This window comes from Hemitrygon akajei, chromosome 10 (genome assembly GCF_048418815.1).
Source record: "Hemitrygon akajei chromosome 10, sHemAka1.3, whole genome shotgun sequence".
NCBI lineage: Eukaryota > Metazoa > Chordata > Chondrichthyes > Myliobatiformes > Dasyatidae > Hemitrygon > Hemitrygon akajei.
In genome coordinates, this window is record NC_133133.1 from 22,681,556 (window position 1) to 22,701,078 (window position 19,523).

General features: G+C 41.7%; 1 protein-coding gene across 1 annotated transcript in view; it reads left to right on the top strand.

Annotated features, from left to right (window-relative positions):
* LOC140734217 (NALCN channel auxiliary factor 2-like) overlaps positions 1–19,523 on the top strand; it is a 475,332-nt gene that overhangs the window by 238,170 nt on the left and 217,639 nt on the right. The window lies entirely within an intron of this gene.

Here is a 19,523-nt window from a genome sequence, read left to right on the forward strand (position 1 = left end):
AGACAATAGGCACAGCAGAGGGCAGTAGGTTGGTAGTCCGATGGCTTGGGGGAAAATCTGTTACATAAATAAACAGCTGGATGGCGACATCCGGGATTCCGTCCGTTTCTGTCCTCCCACCGAGTATTTCATTACCACAGATGTAGTCCAATTAGTTTAATGTCCATTGGAGAGCAGAATGGACGGGAGAGCCGGCCAGCTAGGGCTTGTTTTTTTCCTGGCACGGACTTCTGCCCACTTGCCTCACTTCCACTTCCTCGCACACCACTTACAATGTCCCCAACTCCGGCCACCGGCATCAGGCGACTCCGAGGACTGCAGGCCCGATTCCCTCAGCAAGCCGAGGTCGCGCAATCTAAACGGCAGATTTTCATGAAGGTTTGTTTTTGTGCGATCTCTGTATTGTGGCAGTATCTGGCGATGGTAGATAGTCGCTCTATTATCCATTGCCCTAAAACCTGATTGTGCCTTAAAATTAAATTAAAAAACTAAATTAAAGTAGCACTGGATCCGAAAGGCCACCCCCTGGAACTGTCTATCATCATCTCCTTTGTCTTACTGATGCTGAGCTGCGGATGATTTAGCTTGCACCATTTGACAAAAGTCCTCCACCAGGGTCGTGTATTCATCCTCTCTTCCTCCCTTTATACTCCCAACTATTGTGGAATCATCAGAGAATTTCTGCTGATGACATGACATGTATCTCAAGTCCGATGTATACAAGGTAAACAGGAAGGAAGCCAGTATATTCCTCTGTGGAGCCCCAGTGCTGCCTATAGCCATGTCTGACACACAGCTCTGAAGCTGCACAAACTGTGGTCTGCCAGTCAGGTCGTCCATTATCCAGGATACAATGGAAGTTCTAACCTGCACTGAATGGAGCTTCTCCCCAACTTTGAGTGCTGTATGGTATTGAAGGCACTTGAAAAATCAAAAACTATGATCTTCACCGTGCTGCCCTGCTTATCGAAATGGGAGCAGGCTCTGTGATGACAGCAACGTTGACTCCAATGTGTTCCTGGTAGGCAAACTGCAGAGGATTGAGGGCTGATCTGACCAGGGGTAGGACAGCCTCTCTAAGGTCCTCATGATGCGTGAGATCTGGGACACTGGGCAGTAGTCATTCAAGGTTTTCAGTTGGCCCTTCCTGGGTACACAGTTGGGACCCCTTTCCAGACTGAAAATGCCTTGGAAAACTCCAAATAGCTGTTCAGCACATTCCTTCAGGGCCTTGGGGTTGACATCATCTGGTCCCAAAGCTTTGCCGTGACAGAGTCTTCCCAGAGCCCTTCTCACCTACTCAGTAGTGAAGGTGATTTCATGATGACTGGCGAGCTGGTGAAAGGTGGGACTGGGGGTATCATTGCAGTATCATGACACGAAATTGTATTCCACCTGATGCCCATCCGTCGATCATTTGACAAACTAATAGCAGCCACGTGCTGTGTCCTGAAGAATGAAGCAATTTGTTCCTTTTCACTCTAACCTTGTACTTGGAAGGAGCTATTGAAATCTCTTTAATTAGGATCATCCATTTGCACAGACTCATGAATTTTCACAACATGGAATTAGGCGTTCTGACCCAACTCATCTATCCCAGCCAGCATGTTTTCCTGAGCTAGCCCCTTTGCTTGGATTTGGCCCATATCACACTGAACTTTTCCTATCCATGTACCTGTCCAGGATTTTTTTAACTTTGTAATTGTAGTTGTCTCGGCCATTTCTTCTGAGAGCTAATTCCATATACTCACCTGTAATACCTCTGTGTAAATAATTTGCACCTCAAATCACCTTTAAATCTTTCCCCTTTCATTCTTAAATGTATGGGTAAAAGACTGTGACCATCCATTGATTCTATGGGCTTCTACACTATCTTTTCACTGTGGTGGTATTGAATCAGAATCAGAATCCGATTAATTATCACTGACATATGTTGTGAAATTCAAAGTTTAAAGTAAAATTTATTATCTGAGTACATACAGGTCACCACATACAGCCCTGAGGTTCTTTTTACTGCAGGAATACTTTGTAAATGTATAGAACAGTAGCTATAAACATTAGGAACTGTTAACTGTAAACAAACTGTGCAGATGCAGCTATAAATAAATAGCAATAAATAATGAGCATGAAATAGCAATATAACAGAGACCTTAAATGAGTGTAGTTATCCCTTATTGTTCAAGAGTCTGGTGGTTGAGGGGTAGTAACTGTTCTTGAACCTGGTGGTGTGAGTCCTGAGGCACCTGTACCTTCTACCCGATGGCAGCAGCGAGAAAAGAACCTGGCCTGGGTAGTGAGGATCTTTGATGGTTGATGCTGCTTTTCTATGGCAACGTTTCATGTAGATGTGCTCAATGGTTGGGAGGGTTTTACCCGTGCTGTACTAGGGAAGCTTGTGTCTGTGTTGGTGCTAGCTAATTCTACAAAGCCCAACAGACCCTTTTGATCCTCCTCGTTAGAGCCTCCATACCAGGCAGTGGTACGACCAGTCAGACTGGTCTCCCCTGTACATCTGTAGAAATTTGCTAGAGTCTTTAGTAACATACCAAATCTCATTGTGTAATTCATCTCAACACTTTTCCTGGTGCAAACTCAGCATCATTAAAGCACTTTCCAGGATCAAACACCATCAGGCTTGAAAACATCAAATGAAATGCAACAAGTGGTCACTTTCAAAATATATCACCTCCTATCTCAATTTCCTTTAATCGTGTGTTTCTGTACCTTAGTTAGTGCAGTGGGGGAAGTAAACATGCAACAGATAGTAGGTTACAGAAATTGAGAATGCATAAGCCAGCCAAACATATGTTTTATTCCAAATCTTTTTTGAAATAATTCAGTCAATTCTATTGTTATAACCCTTCCAGAAACAAAAAACACTCCTCTTTAGCCTTCTTTCTTCAAATAGTAACCAACCATGCTTCTATTCTATGGTATTTCATTATTTTTCCATAAATATCAACAAGAAAATGAACCTCAAGGTTGATAATGGTAACATATACATACAGTACTGTGCAAAAGTCTTACACACACACACACACACCTAGGATGCCTAGGACTTTTGCACAGTACTGTATTTGTCAATAAGGATCAGAGAGCAAGTTTGTAAATCTAGCAGGAGCAAAGGATGTTGGGAATGCCGAGGATGGAGCACCACAGGAAGGGTGTGGGTCAGTTGACAGAGAAGGAGTGCCAGGGCGGGGAATGGTGCAGATGCAGACACGTCCAACCCTGAGACACCATGCAAGGTTATTTGATTCCAAATAGTTGGTTTATTGATCATTACATAATGTCTCTCTGGAGCTTCTGACTCCCTCCCCTCTCCTTTCCCCTTTTCCCAACTGCAATTCCCCTCTCCCTTCCCACTCTCAGTCCACAATAGAGACCCGTAAACCCATCAGGTTTATCATCAGTCACAAATGTCATGAAATCTTTTTTGTTTTGGTGACAGCAGTACAGTACAATGCATAAAATTACCACAGTACTATGAAAAAGACTTAGGCACCCTAGTTATATGTATATTGCCTAAGTGTTTTGCATAGTATTGTACTTAGAAAATAATTTACTTTGAACTTTGAAATGTGGGGTAACCAAAGTTAATATACTGCATCAGCATAATATCCGACCTCTTATCTGCTGTTCCCTTAGTGATAACTGCAGGTATGCCATAAGCCTTCTTTACCACTCTATCTACTTGTGTTGCCACTTTCAAGGAGGTATGAACTTGGACCCCAAGTTCCTTAAGCATATCAATGTTATATTATTTGTCTGTTCATCAGTCTTACATTTTAGGCAATTATTTATTTGAGCTCTTCTACCTGCTTTCATTGTTATCCTTCATTTGTGTTTTATTGAGTGCACTGGCTCAAACCTGGAACTCTTTGTCCAGGTGAAGGGTCCTGGTGTGAAACATCGATGCTTTATTCCTTTCCAGAGATGCTGTCTGACCTGCAGAGTTCCTCCAGCATTTTGTGTGTGTTACACTGGATTTCCAGCATCTGAACAATCTCTTGTGTTTACTCTTTATCCAGCAAAACTTTGGATGGATCTTCATCCCACAGACTGATTTGGTTCACTAGCCCCTATCTAGGGCTATTAGACAATAGACAACAGACAATAGGTGCAGGAGTAGGCCATTCAGCCCTTCGAGCCAGCACCACCATTCATTGTGATCATGGCTGATCATCCACAATCAGTACCCCGTTCCTGCCTTCTCCCCATATCCCATATTAGGAATGACCAGTGAATTCCATCCATGCTATTCTTACTTCATTCACATCCATGCATGAGTTTTAAAACACTCCATTCTGTGTGGAAGAAACCTGTGTGGCATGAGTTTTAGTAGCAGGGTAAGTAGGTGGTACTTGACTGGGAGAGATTGATCTTCCATTAATTCAGTTGATTATCTAGTCACACTCATGGTACTGATATAGTCAAGAATTTATGCATCAATCTGTCAGTCATTTTTAATTAAGTATTTTCTTGTAAATAGAAACCAGAGCCAACTTGAAACCAGCATTTTCACCATTGAAGCATTGATGTTAAATTTATCTCAATATGTACATTATCTGGATCAATATATTTTCATTATATCCTCTTAATCTTGTTATTTGCTTGATCATCTTGTTTAAATTACGAATACGCATCTATTTCTTCAATTTTAAGATTTGGCCTTGTTGCCGTGGAGATAATTAGCAGAATTGTACTGTTAATTAGTGTGAAGTCTTTCATTAGAACCTGGGCCGAGTCGACCTCCCATCTGTTGATTGGCTCAGTGGAGTTGATGTTTTTAATTATTTAGCATTCAACACCAGTATTGCAGTATTGTGTTTTGGTCACATTCATTCATGGGAGTTGGGTATGGTTGCTTATTCTACCACATCAAGGGAAAGGACAATACATGACTCACATACTGCACGTGCGATTATACTCTTCCAAGAAAGCTGAGGGCAGAGTTGATGTACACAAATCTGGCATTTCTGGCTGTTGTGTATTTAATACCTCAGTAATATTTAAGTAATATTGTAAATATATCGTTTGATTAAGCATTCTTTGTTGTTTGCATAATTCATTACTGGTTATATGTAAAAGTACCTGAATGGCATACGTCATTACACCACCATGACATAAGTGTGCGTCTCTCTAAAGGGAAAAACAAAACGTACAGGTTTTTCCAGGTTCCTGTGTTTTTCTTATGATTAATTTCTGGGGTTACAAAACAAAACAGTGGTGACAAGTAAGTTTCAAAATGAGCCCAATATGACGACCCACTTGTTGAAGCGCAGCATGACGTTCGAGTTAAACAAAAAGGTGTAGCACGTTTTCTTCAGAAGACTAGAAAGAGACATTTGAGCTTTTTTTAAAAAAAAATGCAGCACCTTTTTCCTTGAAAGGGGGAGAGAGTCAAGTTAAAAAAAAATGTAGAAAACCGATGAAATTCATGGGTTCATAAACAAAGTCCGTGTGATAATAATCAAAAAAATTTTTAAAAAGCAGAAATGGCTGGCTATGTTGGAAAGATAGACACATTCAATTGCACAAAAGATAACTCTGTGCTGTACACTGAATGATTTGAACAATATTTTAAAGAAGATGAAACAAGCCAATGAAAAGTGAGTGCCAATGTTACTGGGTGTAAAAGGTGGAAGAACATACAGTATGCTTAGAAGTTTAACTTTTCCAACCAAACCAGCCCAAGTAAGCTTTTCTAATATCATGAATGTAATGCAGGAACACTAGAAGCAAAACCATTGTTGATTGTAGAATGGTTTGGTTTTCATAAGCAGAATCAAGAGGAAGGGGAGTGCATTATACCTTAAGAGGATGAATTGAAGAGATTGACTGAGCATTGCCAGTTCACTGACAGGCTTAATAATAAACTGACAGATCAGTTTGTGGAATGTTACAAGAAAGTATTCAAAAACAGCTGCTAACTGAAGCACGACTTACATTTAAAAGAGCAGTTGAAATTGCTGTATGAATGGAAACAGCAGATGGAGACGGAATTGAGTTGCAGTCAGGAATGAAAGTTTGCATGAACAGAATTGCAATGCTTAAAGAAAAACCTGCCTGGCGAAACAACTTCTGATACCATTGTGGGAAGTTCACCAAGTTCACCAGACCAATGCTGGTCTGAGGTCAAAACTTGCAGAAAATGCTATAAGTAGGATACGTATAAAGAACATATCAGGCAGACAAAATTAACTGGACTGCACAGGGAAGATGATAAGATAAAAAGTCAAAGAACACTAATCTGCATTGATGAAAAATCTGAGAAGGAAGCGAGTGACTCAGGACTAGGTAGCCTTGAGGTTTAAATATGAAAGCTAACAAGAGACAAGCAATATGGCTTACACCAGAAGTGAAGGCCAAATTAATTAAAATGGAATTGGAAACTTGCTCAACTGTTTTGGTCATTGCACAAAATAAGTTTGAATAGATACAGAACGGGAGCCTACAGATATCCAATGAAGAACTTATACTGGAGAAAAGATAACTCCTCTGGGAATGACATTCGTAACCATGAAATACAACAAGCAACAAGCCACACTGGGCCTGTCTGTGGTAAAACAGGAGGGCCAGAATTGTGGGGACATGATCGGCAGAGACAACTACAAATTGATTGGAAAACCATCCTCTATTTGCATACCACATCCCTGGCAATGAGTCAACTGAAAGTGAATTAAGGAAAGTACTAGATGATGCCACAGCAGTGATCAAGATGGCATTGTAAAACACAAACATATCAAAGGTAAAATAGTGTTAAATGAATATGACACACCCAAGTTTTGCAAAGTCTATTCCTCATACCATCTGTGATAAAGTAACTAGCGAGCTAGATCGAATGGAGGCTGAAGGAATTCTTTCCAATGTTGATTGGAGCCCATGGGCAATGACAGTGGTCCCACTAGCCATGAAGTATGAACGGGATCTGTGGTGAGTTTAAGGTCACCATCAACCCAGTACTGAAAGAAGATCAATACCTTCTACCCAGGATAGAGGATATCTTTGCAAACCTTTCTGGAAGAAAACCCTTCAGCAAAGTGGACTGAGCTGAGACCTACCTACAGATGGAAATGGAAGAAGAGTCTGAAGTGATTCTCAACATAAATACTCGCAAGGGGCTTTACTGCTGTATTAAGCTTGTTTCTGGAGTAGCTTCTGCACCTACACTCTACCTGAAAGCGATGGACCAGGTGCTGCAAATCTGCCCAGGTACTCAGTGTTACCAGTAAGGATGACAAGGAACAAAATCTCAGGACATTGCTAAAAAGAATAAAAATTTATGGGCTCAGAGCACAATGCGACAAGTGTGAATTATTTAAGCAGCAGTGGAATGGACTTGCCCTTGACAGAAGGTGCCCATGTGGGGATTGAGAGTTTTATACCATCCAAGCTGAGTGCTAAAATATTGGACAAGCAGCATGCCAGTCATTTAGGTGTGGTTAACATGAAAGCATTGATTCAAAGCTTTGTCTGGTGGCCTGGGATATATCAGAGATTGAGCAGCTGTTCAAGATGCCAGCATGTCCAGAAGAGGCCAAGAGCAGTGCCTCTCCATCCTCAGGACTGCATTGCCTTGGCAGAGGATTCGTGTGCATTTTGCCAAACCATTCATGGGCACAGATTTCTTGATAGTGGTGGATGCAGCCACAAAGTGGCCAGTAGCATTCCAAATAGCCTCCACTACAGCCTCATGCACTGTTAACGTGTTGAGGAGCCTTTTCTCAAGGTCTGAAGTTCCAGAACACTTAGTCAGTGATAATGGACCAGTTTGTTGCGGAACAGTTGCAGTCATTCCTGAAAATGAATGGAATAAGACATGTTACATCTGCACCGTACCACCCAGCTTGTTGGAAAGATTTATTCAAAATCTTATCGGTGCAAACAATGTCAGCAGAACACACTACATTATCACTGAGTCAGAAGCTCGCCAGTTCACTCTTTGCATATTGCAATGCAGCACAATCTACAATCAACAACTCACCATCTGGGCTGCTTCTGGTTTGTCCCTTCTGCTCGTGCTCAGATCTCCTCAATCCCAATGTCAGTAGGAGTATGCAGGACAAACAGCTGAGGCAAATCGAAGATCCCACAAACAAAGAGAATCGATGTTTCACTCCTGGACAAGCAGCCCTGGTGAGGGACTACAGTGGTGATCAAAAGTGGGTACTTGGAAGGATTAATGACAGAACTGAACTACTTTCCTACACAGTGGAGATTATATTTGATGTCACCTGCAGATGACACTTCAATCAGTTGAGGAGAGCCAATGCTTTCATTTTAACCACACCTAAATAACTGGCATGTAGCTCATCCAATACTTCAGCACTCAGCCTGGGTGATACAACAATTCTCAATTCCCACATGGGCAACTCTGTCAAGGGCAAGTCCATCTCAGCGCTTGGTTAAATATGTATTTCTCCTTGTCACTCTCCCATAAAACTGCATCCGGTGAAGCACCTGGGCAATAGTCGTATGCATAGTCTCTCCCAGCTCAGCACTGAAGCTAGCAGCTCCACTAGAGCTGTCATAGGTCTCTTGGTGGCCTCCCTCACTAGTCCCCTTCTTGCATAGAAACTCAGTTTTTCAGGATGGCCTGCTCTAGGCGGATTTACAGCTGTGCCATATTCTTATCATTTCTTGATGATTGACTTAACTGTACTCCAAGAGATTTTCGATGACTTGGAACTTTTCTTGTATCCATCTCCAGCCTTGTCCTTTTCAACACCTTTTTGTGGTGTTTTTTAGAGTGTTCTTTTGTCTTCATGGAATAGTTCTTGCAAGGATATACACTGGACTTTCCAGATTCAGGTGTATTTTTTACTGCAATCAATTGAAACACCTTAACCGGACACAGGTCTTCAAAAACAGATCTCCATTGAACTAATTATGTGATTTCTAAAACTAGCTGGCTGCACCAGTAATGATTTGGTGTGTCATATTAAAGGGGGAAGGGGTGAATACTTATGGAATCAATTAATTTATGTTTTATATTTGTAATTAATTTAGATCACATTGTAGAGATCTGTTTTCACTTTGACATGAGTCTTTTTCAGTTCATCAGTGTCTAAAAAGCCAAACTAAATCTACTGTGATTCAATGTAGTAAAACAATAAAACATGAAAATTTCTGGGGGGAGAGTCGAATACTTTTTATAGTCAGTGTAAGTGGAAATGCATTCTATATTGAGTTGAAGTCTATGGCTAAAGAGGGAAGAGTGGTGTGTATTTAATATTTCAGTAATATTTGAATAAAATTGTAAGTAATTGTTTTGAGTAAGCATTCTTTGTTGTTTACATAATTCATTACCGATTATATGTAAAAGTTTGTGAATTGGCATATGCCATTACACTACCATGACTTAAGTGCGTGCTTTTCTAGAGTGAAAATGAAGCGTAATGCTTTCCCGGGCTCCTGTGTTTTTCTTTGTGGTTAATTTCTGGACTTACAAAATGTAACAGTGGTGACAAGTTAGTTTTATAATGAACCCAATATGACAACCCACCTGCTGACATGCAGCGTGATGTTCGAGTTAAACAAAAAGATGCAGCACAAGTTTTCTTCAGAAGGGGAGAAAGAGATATTCGAGCTTTTTAAAAAAAGCACAGCACCTTCCTTTTCCTCATTTCCTCGGAAGGGGGAGAGAGAGAGAGTCAAGCTAAGGAAAGGTAAAAAACAGATGTAATTCATGGGTTCATAAACAGTAAGTACTGTATGATAATAACCATAAGTTTTTAAAAAGCAGAAATGGCTGGCTCTGTTGGAAAGATAGACACATTCAATTGCACAAAAGATAACTGGGTGATGTACACCACGACATAAGTGTGTACCTCACTGAAGTAAAAACACAGTGTACATGTTTGCCTGGGCTCTTGCATTTTTGTTTTTTTAAGTAATTTCTGGAGTTACATAACTTAACAGTGGCAGTGGCAAGATCTTAGGATATCATATTCCGACAACATCCCTCTTTTGTTACTCAGTATATATCCAAGTTCCAGGATCAAGCTGTGACGTGGACAGACAGAAAGACAAAAGCAAATGGATGCAAGAAGGGTTAGCATTCCCCTGTTGTGGAGCATCTTGGAAAGTGATGCAAATGCATCTGTGCTCATCACTGCAAAGTACAACCTTTCTTGATCTTTATGCACAAACACTTCTCAGCCAGGGCTAAACAACTAGGGGTACATCTAGTGTGGTAGTTCAGAAAAATTACTATAGACTTTACAATGAATAAGAGACCTTGTTTTTCTGTATTGATGTCAGCCAGTTCTTAATAGCCAAGAACTGACACACATCCTGCCAAAATGACTGTGGTATTCGCACTCAAGTTTCATCCCTCAGCTATTTGCATAATAATTTTCTGATACTGTACATGTATTTTGGGAGTGTTTTGAGGGATCACCAGATACAAGACTCTGTGAATGACAGAGAGCTGTGGATAAGAATGTGGGACGAGTCAGAATTCCAGAAATTGTTGTTGAGACCGCAAAAATAAACTCACTTGCCAATAATCTGTAGATTAATTATCTGTTTGGATACTGCCAAATTTGTAATGACCAGTGTGCGTAAAAATCTTGTGCTGTGCAATTTGTCGCCCAGTGGCAACAACAGGTGCACACTGAATAATTTCTTCAACAAAATATATAAATAAGCCAGTTCTAAAATTTGCAGACAAGTCGTCTCAAACTCTAGGTTGTCAACACTGCCTGCATCAGAAACCAGAAGAGGAAATGTGATTGTGTATGATCGTGAAACATACTTAACATTCCAACGAGGTAGAAGATGACAACCTTATGTGTGCTGTTAAAATTCCTTTGTGTGCTAGTAGCAAAAGGTGTGTGTGTGCGTGAATGCGCACACCTTAGAGAAAACATTGCTCCCAAGTTCCATCACAGCATCTGGCATTGGAACTCAATGCCAGATGTGGGGTGAGAGTGACAATCTTAAGCTCAGAACAGCGGATGCCATTCCTTTTAAAGTATTCATCAATTTCATGTGACAAACCCAGTGGGTCAGGCAGAATCTGTGGAGGAGAGGGATAGTCGACATCTTGGGCTGAAGCCCTATATCAGGATTTATGCAGACTGATATAGAGTCTCTTCCCTAAATGTCAGTGATCCCTCTGCCTCCACAGATGCTGCCTGATCCACTGAATACTGCAATTACTTAGCTAATTTATTTTGGTCTACAGAATCCTGTCTTTAATTTAACTTGCATTCAGTTTGAGGAGAGTTAAAAATCTACAAAGTACAGTACTGTGCTTAGGCACATATATACGGTTCAGACCTTTGCACAGTACTGTAGTAATTTTATCTTGCTCTATACTGCTGCTGTAAAAAAAACTAATTCCATGACATATGTGAGTGATATCTGATATGGGTCTCTAATGTGGACTGAGTGGGAAGGGGGCAAGGAGAGGGGAATCATGGTTAGGAAAAGAGGAAGGGAGAGGAGAGGGAGCAGGAAGCACCAGGGAGACATTCTGTAATGGTCAATAAACTAATTGTTTGGAATCAAGTAACCTTGCCTGGTGTCTGAGGGCTGAATATGTCTGTACCTCCGTCACTCCCCACCCCTGGCTCTCCACTCCTTCCCTGCCACCTGTCTCCTCACCTTTCCCGCAGCACTCCACCCTTGCCATCACCAGCATGAGGGAGGGAAGGAGGGGGAGATGTATATGCCTAAGACTTTGGCACAGTACTGTAACTACAAATTTCATCTTTCCTGCAAGCTCAGATTGAGCAGGAGGATTTGACATTAAATTTGAGATTTATTTAGTTATTTACTTAGCCCTCTGAGCCATGCTACCCCTGCTACCCCACAACCCCAATGAACTCTAACCTTATCATGGGGCAATTTACAATCACAAATTAACCAACCTAGTATATTTTGGGACTGTGGGAGGAAACCGGAGCAGCAGGGGAAAACCCACGCATTTCATGGGGAAGTCAAATGGAGGCTCCTTACAGAACAACTCTAGAATTCAACTCTGAACTTCGCAATGCCCCGAGCTGTAATAGTGTCATGCTGACCGCTGTGCTACTGTGGCGACTGTAATAACAAACCCAAGTGAAGTTGACCTCTGTGTAATCAACCCAAAAGGCCATTTGCTTTTATTAGTGTCCTATATAACTGTCTACAAACCCGTGAGTGGTGGCAGGGGTAGAACACAGAACATGGAACACTGCAGCATGGTGAAGGCACTTTAACCTATGATGGGAGTTGAACTTTTAAGCTAGTCCAAAACCTATCTAACTCTTCCCTCCTACATTGCCCTCCACCCACATGCCTAAGAATTTCTTAAATGCCCCAAATGTATCTGCCTCTACCACCACCCCTGTAAAAGCATTATATGCAACCATCACTCTGTGTTAAAACAGAACATACCTCTGGCATCCCCCTATACTTCCCTGCAGTCACCCTAAAATGAAGCCTGCTTGTCAGAGTCATAAAGAAGCACAGCACAGAAACAGGCCCTTCAGCCCATCTAGTCCATGCCAAAAGCATTTAAACGACCTACTCCATTTGATCTGCACCTGGACCATAGTCCTTCATACCCCTACTATCCAGGTACCTATACAAACTTCTCTTAAACTTTGAAATCAAGCTCGCATGCAGCACTTCTGCTGGCAGCTCATTCCACACTCTCATGTCTCTGAGTGAAGAAGATTCCCCTCATGTCCCTCTTAAACTTCTCAACTTTCATCATTAACCATGACCTGTGGTTGTAGTCCCATCCAACTTCAGTGGAAAACAACTGCTTGCATTTATTCTATCTATACCTCCATCAAATCTCCTCTCAATCTTCTCCATTCTAAAGAACGCAGTCCTAACCTAGTCAATGTTTTCTTATAACCCAGGTCCTTCAGAACCAGCAACATCCTTGTAAATTTTCTCTGTACTCTTTCAACCTTGTTTACATCTTTCCTGTTGGCAGGTGACCAAAACTACACACGCTACTCCAAATTAGGCTTCACCAACATCTAATACAACTTCAACATAACATCCCATCTCCTGTACTCAATATATTGATTTATGTAGGCCAATGTGCCAAAAGCTTTCTTTACAACCCTATCTACCTGTGATATCACTTTCAACAAATTATCGACCTGTTTTCCCAGATCCTATTTATTCCACTATACTCCTCAGTGCCCTACCGTAACACCTACCCTGGTTGGTCCTACCGAAGTGCAAAACCTCACACTTGCCTGTATTAAATTCCATCTGCCATTTTACCGCTGGTGCACATCCCTCTGCAAGCCTTGATAGCCTTCCTCACTGTCCACTACACCCCCCAATATTGATGGCATTTGCAAATTCGCTGATCTAGTTCACCACATTATCATCCATATCATTGATAAAGATGACAAACAACAAAGGACCTAGCACTGATTCCTGCAGCACTCCACTAGTCACAGGCCTCCAATCAGAAAGGCAACCATCTACTACCACTCCCTGGCTTCTCCCACCAAGCCAATGTCGAATCTAATTTACTACCTTATCCTAAATGCCAAGTGACTAAACCTTCTTGACCAACCTCCCATGTGGGACCTTGTCCAGTGCTTTACTAAAGTCCATGTAAACAACGTCCACTGCCTTGCCTTCATCCACATTCCTGGTAACTTCACCTCAAAAAACTATATAAGTTTGGTTAGAAATGACCTTGTTTAGCCATTTCTGCCATGGGGAAAATTATCTGGCTCTCGACTCAATCTATACCTCTTATCATTTGTAAATCTCTATTAAATCAACTCTCCTCTTTCGCTCCAGAGAGAAAAATCCTAGCTCACTCAGCCTATCCTCACATAACATGCTCTCTAGTCCAGGCAGCATCCTAGTACACCTTCTCTGTACTCTCTCTCTACAGCTTCCATATGCTTCCTATATTGAGGCAACTAGAACTGAACACTAGTTGTGGTATTACCTCCCAGCTCGTGAACTCAATGCCCCGGCAAATGAAGACAAGTGCTCCATAAAGTAGGCAACTCATTATCAGGAAGGTTCTGAGCTACACAGGTAATTGACAATCCGCAGGGACCTAGCTTCCAGTTGGGAGATTCCACCCTGAATGCACAATTGGCAAGCTCTGGTGGCTAGCTGATCTTCAGAGGATTTGCTCAGTAGCTTCCACACCCCTCAGGGTGCAAATTCCCAGTGACTGCTCCTGCTACGGCGATGATTGACTCTGTGAGAGGAAGGTGATTCACCGTGTCTGTCAACTTCCAATTAGTTGCTGCTGCCAGCAACTGTGTACCACATTGTGTTGCAAGAAAGAGGAAGTGTGTGTGAATAGGTGATGTACCTGTCATTGTATGGCGGCAGTGTGTAAACACTGTGAGATATAATTTAAAAAGTGACAGCTGAGACAAGCCTGAGAGCACAGCAAAGCAAATCGTGTCTTCTGGATTTTGTAAGGCAGTGAGTGTTGGGGGCTGTGCTGTGATGAGAGACTCAGTGGTTTGTGGTGCATTTATGCCTGTCAGACTGAGTTCCAGTCTCCTTGCCAGCTTTCACTGCAGTAACAATCTGCACCCCCTTTAAAGGGAGCGGACTCATGAAGTAGGACAGGTTAGGATTATCTGACGCCAGCCACTCACAAGACAGTGCGCCTGCTGAGACAAAAAGCCATTGAGCAGCACCATGCACGTTGGCTACATTCCATAAACAGAGAAATGAGCAGGCAGTGTAAGGTTAGCATGGTGCCTGCATCTAAACAAATGGTAGCCGTTGTCACGTTCGTGTCCACTTTTCAGAAACTAACTGATCCAGTTCTCATCCTCTTTGAAACGTGTCCTGCCAATGAGAAAAACAATAAAACATGACAGAAATGATAAAAGTATAAGTGCCTGAGTAGCTTTAAAAAAAGCTTTCATTTAAAAAACACACAACCTCTGTTTTTTTATTTTGTAGATGGAACGAAGAAAGCTACTAAATTAATGCATTTATTTAAAGCATAGCATATTGTGAGACAGAATTTGAGATATGGGTTGTCTGTGTCACACTCTGCGGGATTTAATAGAAAGTTATATTGGGTGTTAGCAATATCTGAGAACAAATTCTGAAGGCTTGCTATTTGCTCTTCATCCTTACAAGATTTCGATCAGCCAGGGCTTGTAGTTCTTGACGGTTCTCATCTGGTAACACTGGCAGCACCCTCCATCTGCACCTTTTAAAGTTTGTTATAATTAACGACAGCACCAATAAAACTTTACTTAGAAGTCCTCTCTTGTCAATGGTTATTTTAAGGAAGGTATAGTCAGAGCTTGTAAATGAGATCTTGGAACTTCCCAATTATAGAGAGTGAATAGCTGTGACATATTCTTGGAAGAAGTTTCAGAGCAGGTAAAACATGAACTTGTCAGCTTCTGAGGATGCCGGAATCATAAACACTGTTAATGAGATAATTCCTGGCAAAAGCATTTGGCAAACACGGTAAGGGTATTGGTGCAGACTAGGAGACTGGAAAATATCCAAAGCAATTAAGTATTTGTAAAGTACCACAAGTTTGATTGCAGATGCATTTTTGGATTGGCATCTGGATATAATTATGGGAAACGGTATTACGCTGAAGTGATCAAAATGTATTTTTTCACTATCTCTAGGCTTTGCAAGTTTTGTTCCAAAGTCTTTTATGGCAATTTGCATTCTTACTGATTTCTATTTCCTGGCAATGTTGTAACATTTGGCACATTGTCAGTAATACCACATGCAACCTGCTAGTCATTTATAAATGGCTTTGAGTCTAGCAAGCATCTGCCACACTCTAGATGTCACACCCTGGATGTCACCACACACTTTAAAGTGCCAAAAATAAATTTAAATAGAAAGACGATGTTGGACTAGAAATTCTGCAGAACAGAGAAAGGCAGCATCAAACGAAAAGGGCATGGTATTGATCCGTTGGAACAGAATTCTACAGAGCATAAGAATTACTTTGGTTTCTTGAAAAATGAATTTTGTTCATGAAACTATATACAGTAAATACAACACAGGTACAAAAGAGTGGATGTTTTTCTTTGTAATAGCGTCAACAGTTGCAAACATTTTGACCTGGTGTAGATGGGCCAAAGGGCCTGTTTCTGTGCTGTACTTTTCTAAATGAAACATTTAATGTGCAATCAAGCTGATAAATTCTACTTACAAAGCACTAATGCCACTCATGCAGCCTCTTTGAGTAATACACCCATCAACTGTTTGGTAGAACGTTACCACTCAGTCTCCAGTGGCAGGAACACCTTAGACTACAATCCTTCCCCACAGAATTTTCACAAACAACGCACACAACATGCTGAAAGGACTCAGCAAGTTGGGTAGCATCAATGGCAGGGAATAAACAGTCAAAGTTCTGGGCCAAGACCCTTCATCAGGACTGGAAGGGAAGAGGGAAGAAGCCGGAATAAGAAGGTGGGGAGAGGGAATATAAACTGGCAGCTGATAGGTGAAAGCTGGTGAAGGGGAAGGTGTATGGGAGATGAAGAAAGAAGCTGGGTGGTGATAGGTGGAAGAGATGAAGAGCTGATTGAGGAAGAAACGTGACAGAGGAGGAGAGTGGACCATGGAAGAAAGGGAAGGAGAAGGGGCTTCAGAGGAAAGTTATGGGCAGGCAATGAGAAGAGAGGGGCGAAGGGATCCAGAAAGGGGATGGAAAAGTAGAGAAGGGGGAAGTAGTAGAAATTACCAGGTTAGAAAAGAATTATGTTCATTCCATTGGGTTGGAGGCTACCCAGACAGGATTCAGGTATGAGGTGTTGCTTCTTTAACTGGACTGTGGCCTCAATGTGGCAGAACAGGCTATGGACTGACAAGATTTTCACACATTTTACAGGGAAAGGTCTTTCTGCTACTTGCTTCACCGAGTAGTTCCCTGTATAAAACTACTGAGCATCAGCAAACTGATGCCATCAAAGAGCTGCTGAGCCCAGGAACACTTTTAGACTCTCCTTACATACTATTCCTGCAAAGAGTCAGGCCAGGGTAGCAACTAAATATTTAAACACCATAACATTTACAAGCAATGTCACGAGATATGAAGGTTTTAGAAGTTCATGAGAGTAATTACCATCATAATAAAACAAAAGAATATAAAAAATAGGAGCAGGAGTAGACCACTTGGCCATTTAAGCTTTCCCCACCATTCAATATAATCATGGCTGATCTGCCCCATTCCTTATATCTTAGGTACCAGTTTTTCCTAGCCCTTGTTTCCCTGATCTTACAAAAACTAGAATAAGAAGAATGAACAATTTGATTAACATCTCATTTTTTTAAATAATTCAGTGAAAAAAATGAGGAAGGAACTGGAAAAGTTTGTGAATCTATGGCATCCAATATGAATCCAAATGATTCAGGATCTCGTTGAGCTCTGTTGCATGCTTAGATCTCAATTTGGCTCACAGTTTGTGACCAAGAAATTATTTATTCATCTTTTGTGACGAACAAACATTTTTCCATGAAATGTTTAAAGTGGCTTTGGGGAAAGCTCTTGACAACTTTCCAATTTTTTTTTCAGTGAAAATATACAGTGGTCACCTCATTCTCTTAGAAGAGTGTTAGTGCCTATTAACAGAGCCACAGGTGCAGTGCTCATATCAGATAAAATGATTAGTTAAAATAACCTGAGAAAATATGCATGATAATAACAAGTTTCCAAGTGCATATATACAGAGGTTACTGGAGTGGATGAGAAAGCATCAAGTCATGGATGAAGCAAGGGGGTATAAAATAAGATACTACATTTAAGTTTGTTTATTGTCATTCTTCAGTTCACAAGTGTAAAGGAGAATGAAATAATTATTTCATCATTCACCCATCAGTGGTGGGGAAAATGCTGGAGTCAGTTATCAAAGATGTGATAACAGCACATTTGGAAAGAGGTGAAATCATCAGACAAAGTCAGCATGGATTTGTGAAGGGGAAATCATGTCTGATGAATCTTATAGAAATTTTTGAGGATGTGACTAGTGGAGTGGATAGGAGAGAGCCAGTGGATGTGGTATATTTGGATTTTCAGGGGGCTTTTGACAATGTCCCACACAGGAGATTAGTGTGCAAACTTAAAGCACACAGTATTGGGGGTATGGTATTGATGTGGATGGAGAGTTGGTTGGCAGATGGGAGGCAGTGACTCGTGGGGTACCGCAAGTCTCAGTGCTGGGACCCCAGATGTTTACAATATATATTAGTGATTTTAACGAGGGAATTAAATGCAGCATCTCCAAGTTTGCAGATGACACGAAGCTGGGCAGCGGTTTTAGCTGTGAGGAGGATGCTAAGAGGATGCAGGGTGACTTGGATGGGTTGGGTGAGTGGTCGAATTCATGGCAGATGCAATTTAATGTGGATAAATGTGAGGTTATCCACTTTGGTTGCAAGAACAGGAAAACAGATTATTATCTGAACGGTGGCCAATTAGGAAAAGGGGAGATGCAACGAGACCTGGGTGTCATTGTACACCAGTCATTGAAGGTGGGCATGCAGGTACAGCAGGCGGTGAAGAAGGCAAATGGTATGTTGGCATTCATGGCAAAAGGATTTGAGTACAGGAGCAGGGAGGTTCTACTGCAGTTGTACAAGGCCTTGATGAGACCGCACCTGGAGTGTTGTGTGCAGTTTTGGTCCCCTAATCTGAGGAAAGACATTCTTGCCATGGAGGGAGTACAGAGAAGGTTCACCAGATTGATTCCTGGGATGGCAGGACTTTCATATGAAGAAAGACTGGATCGACTAGGCTTATACTCACTGGAATTTAGAAGATTGAGGGGGGATCTTATTGAAATGTATAAATTCTAAAGGGATTGGACAGGCTAGATGCAGGAAGATTGTTTCTGATGTTGGGGAAGTCCAGAACAAGGGGTCACAGTTTAAGGATAAAGGAGAAGCCTTTTGGGACTGAGATGAGGAAAAACTTCTTCACACAGAGAGTGGTGAATCTGTGGAATTCTCTGCCACAGGAAACTGTTGAGGCTGGTTCATTGGCTATATTTAAGAGGAAGTTAGATATGGCCCTTGTGGCTAAAGGGATCAGTGGTTATGGAGAGAAAGCAGGTACAGGGTTCTGAGTTGGATGATCAGCCATGATCATACTGAATGGCGGTGCAGGCTCAAAGGGCCAAATGGCCTACTCCTGCACCTATTTTCTATGTTTCTATGTTTCTCTGTGATGCAGCATAAAACACACATTAAGCATGAAGAATTCAATAAAAAGAACAAAAATATATATATATATTAGTAGTAGGCCTCCATTAGTCTCGATAGACCATGGATTTGCACCTTGGAAAGTTTCCAGGGCGCAAGCCTGGGTAGGGTTCTTTTAATGGAAGACCGGCAGTTGCCCAAGCTGCAAGTCTCCCCTCACCACGCCACCGATGTTGTCCAGGGCAAGGGCATTAGGACCCATACAGCTTGGCACTGGTATCGGCGCAGAGCAGTGTGTGGTTAAGTGCCTTGCTCAAGGACACACACGCAGCCTCAGCCAAGGCTCGAACTAGCGACCTTCAGATCACTAGACGAACGCCTTAACC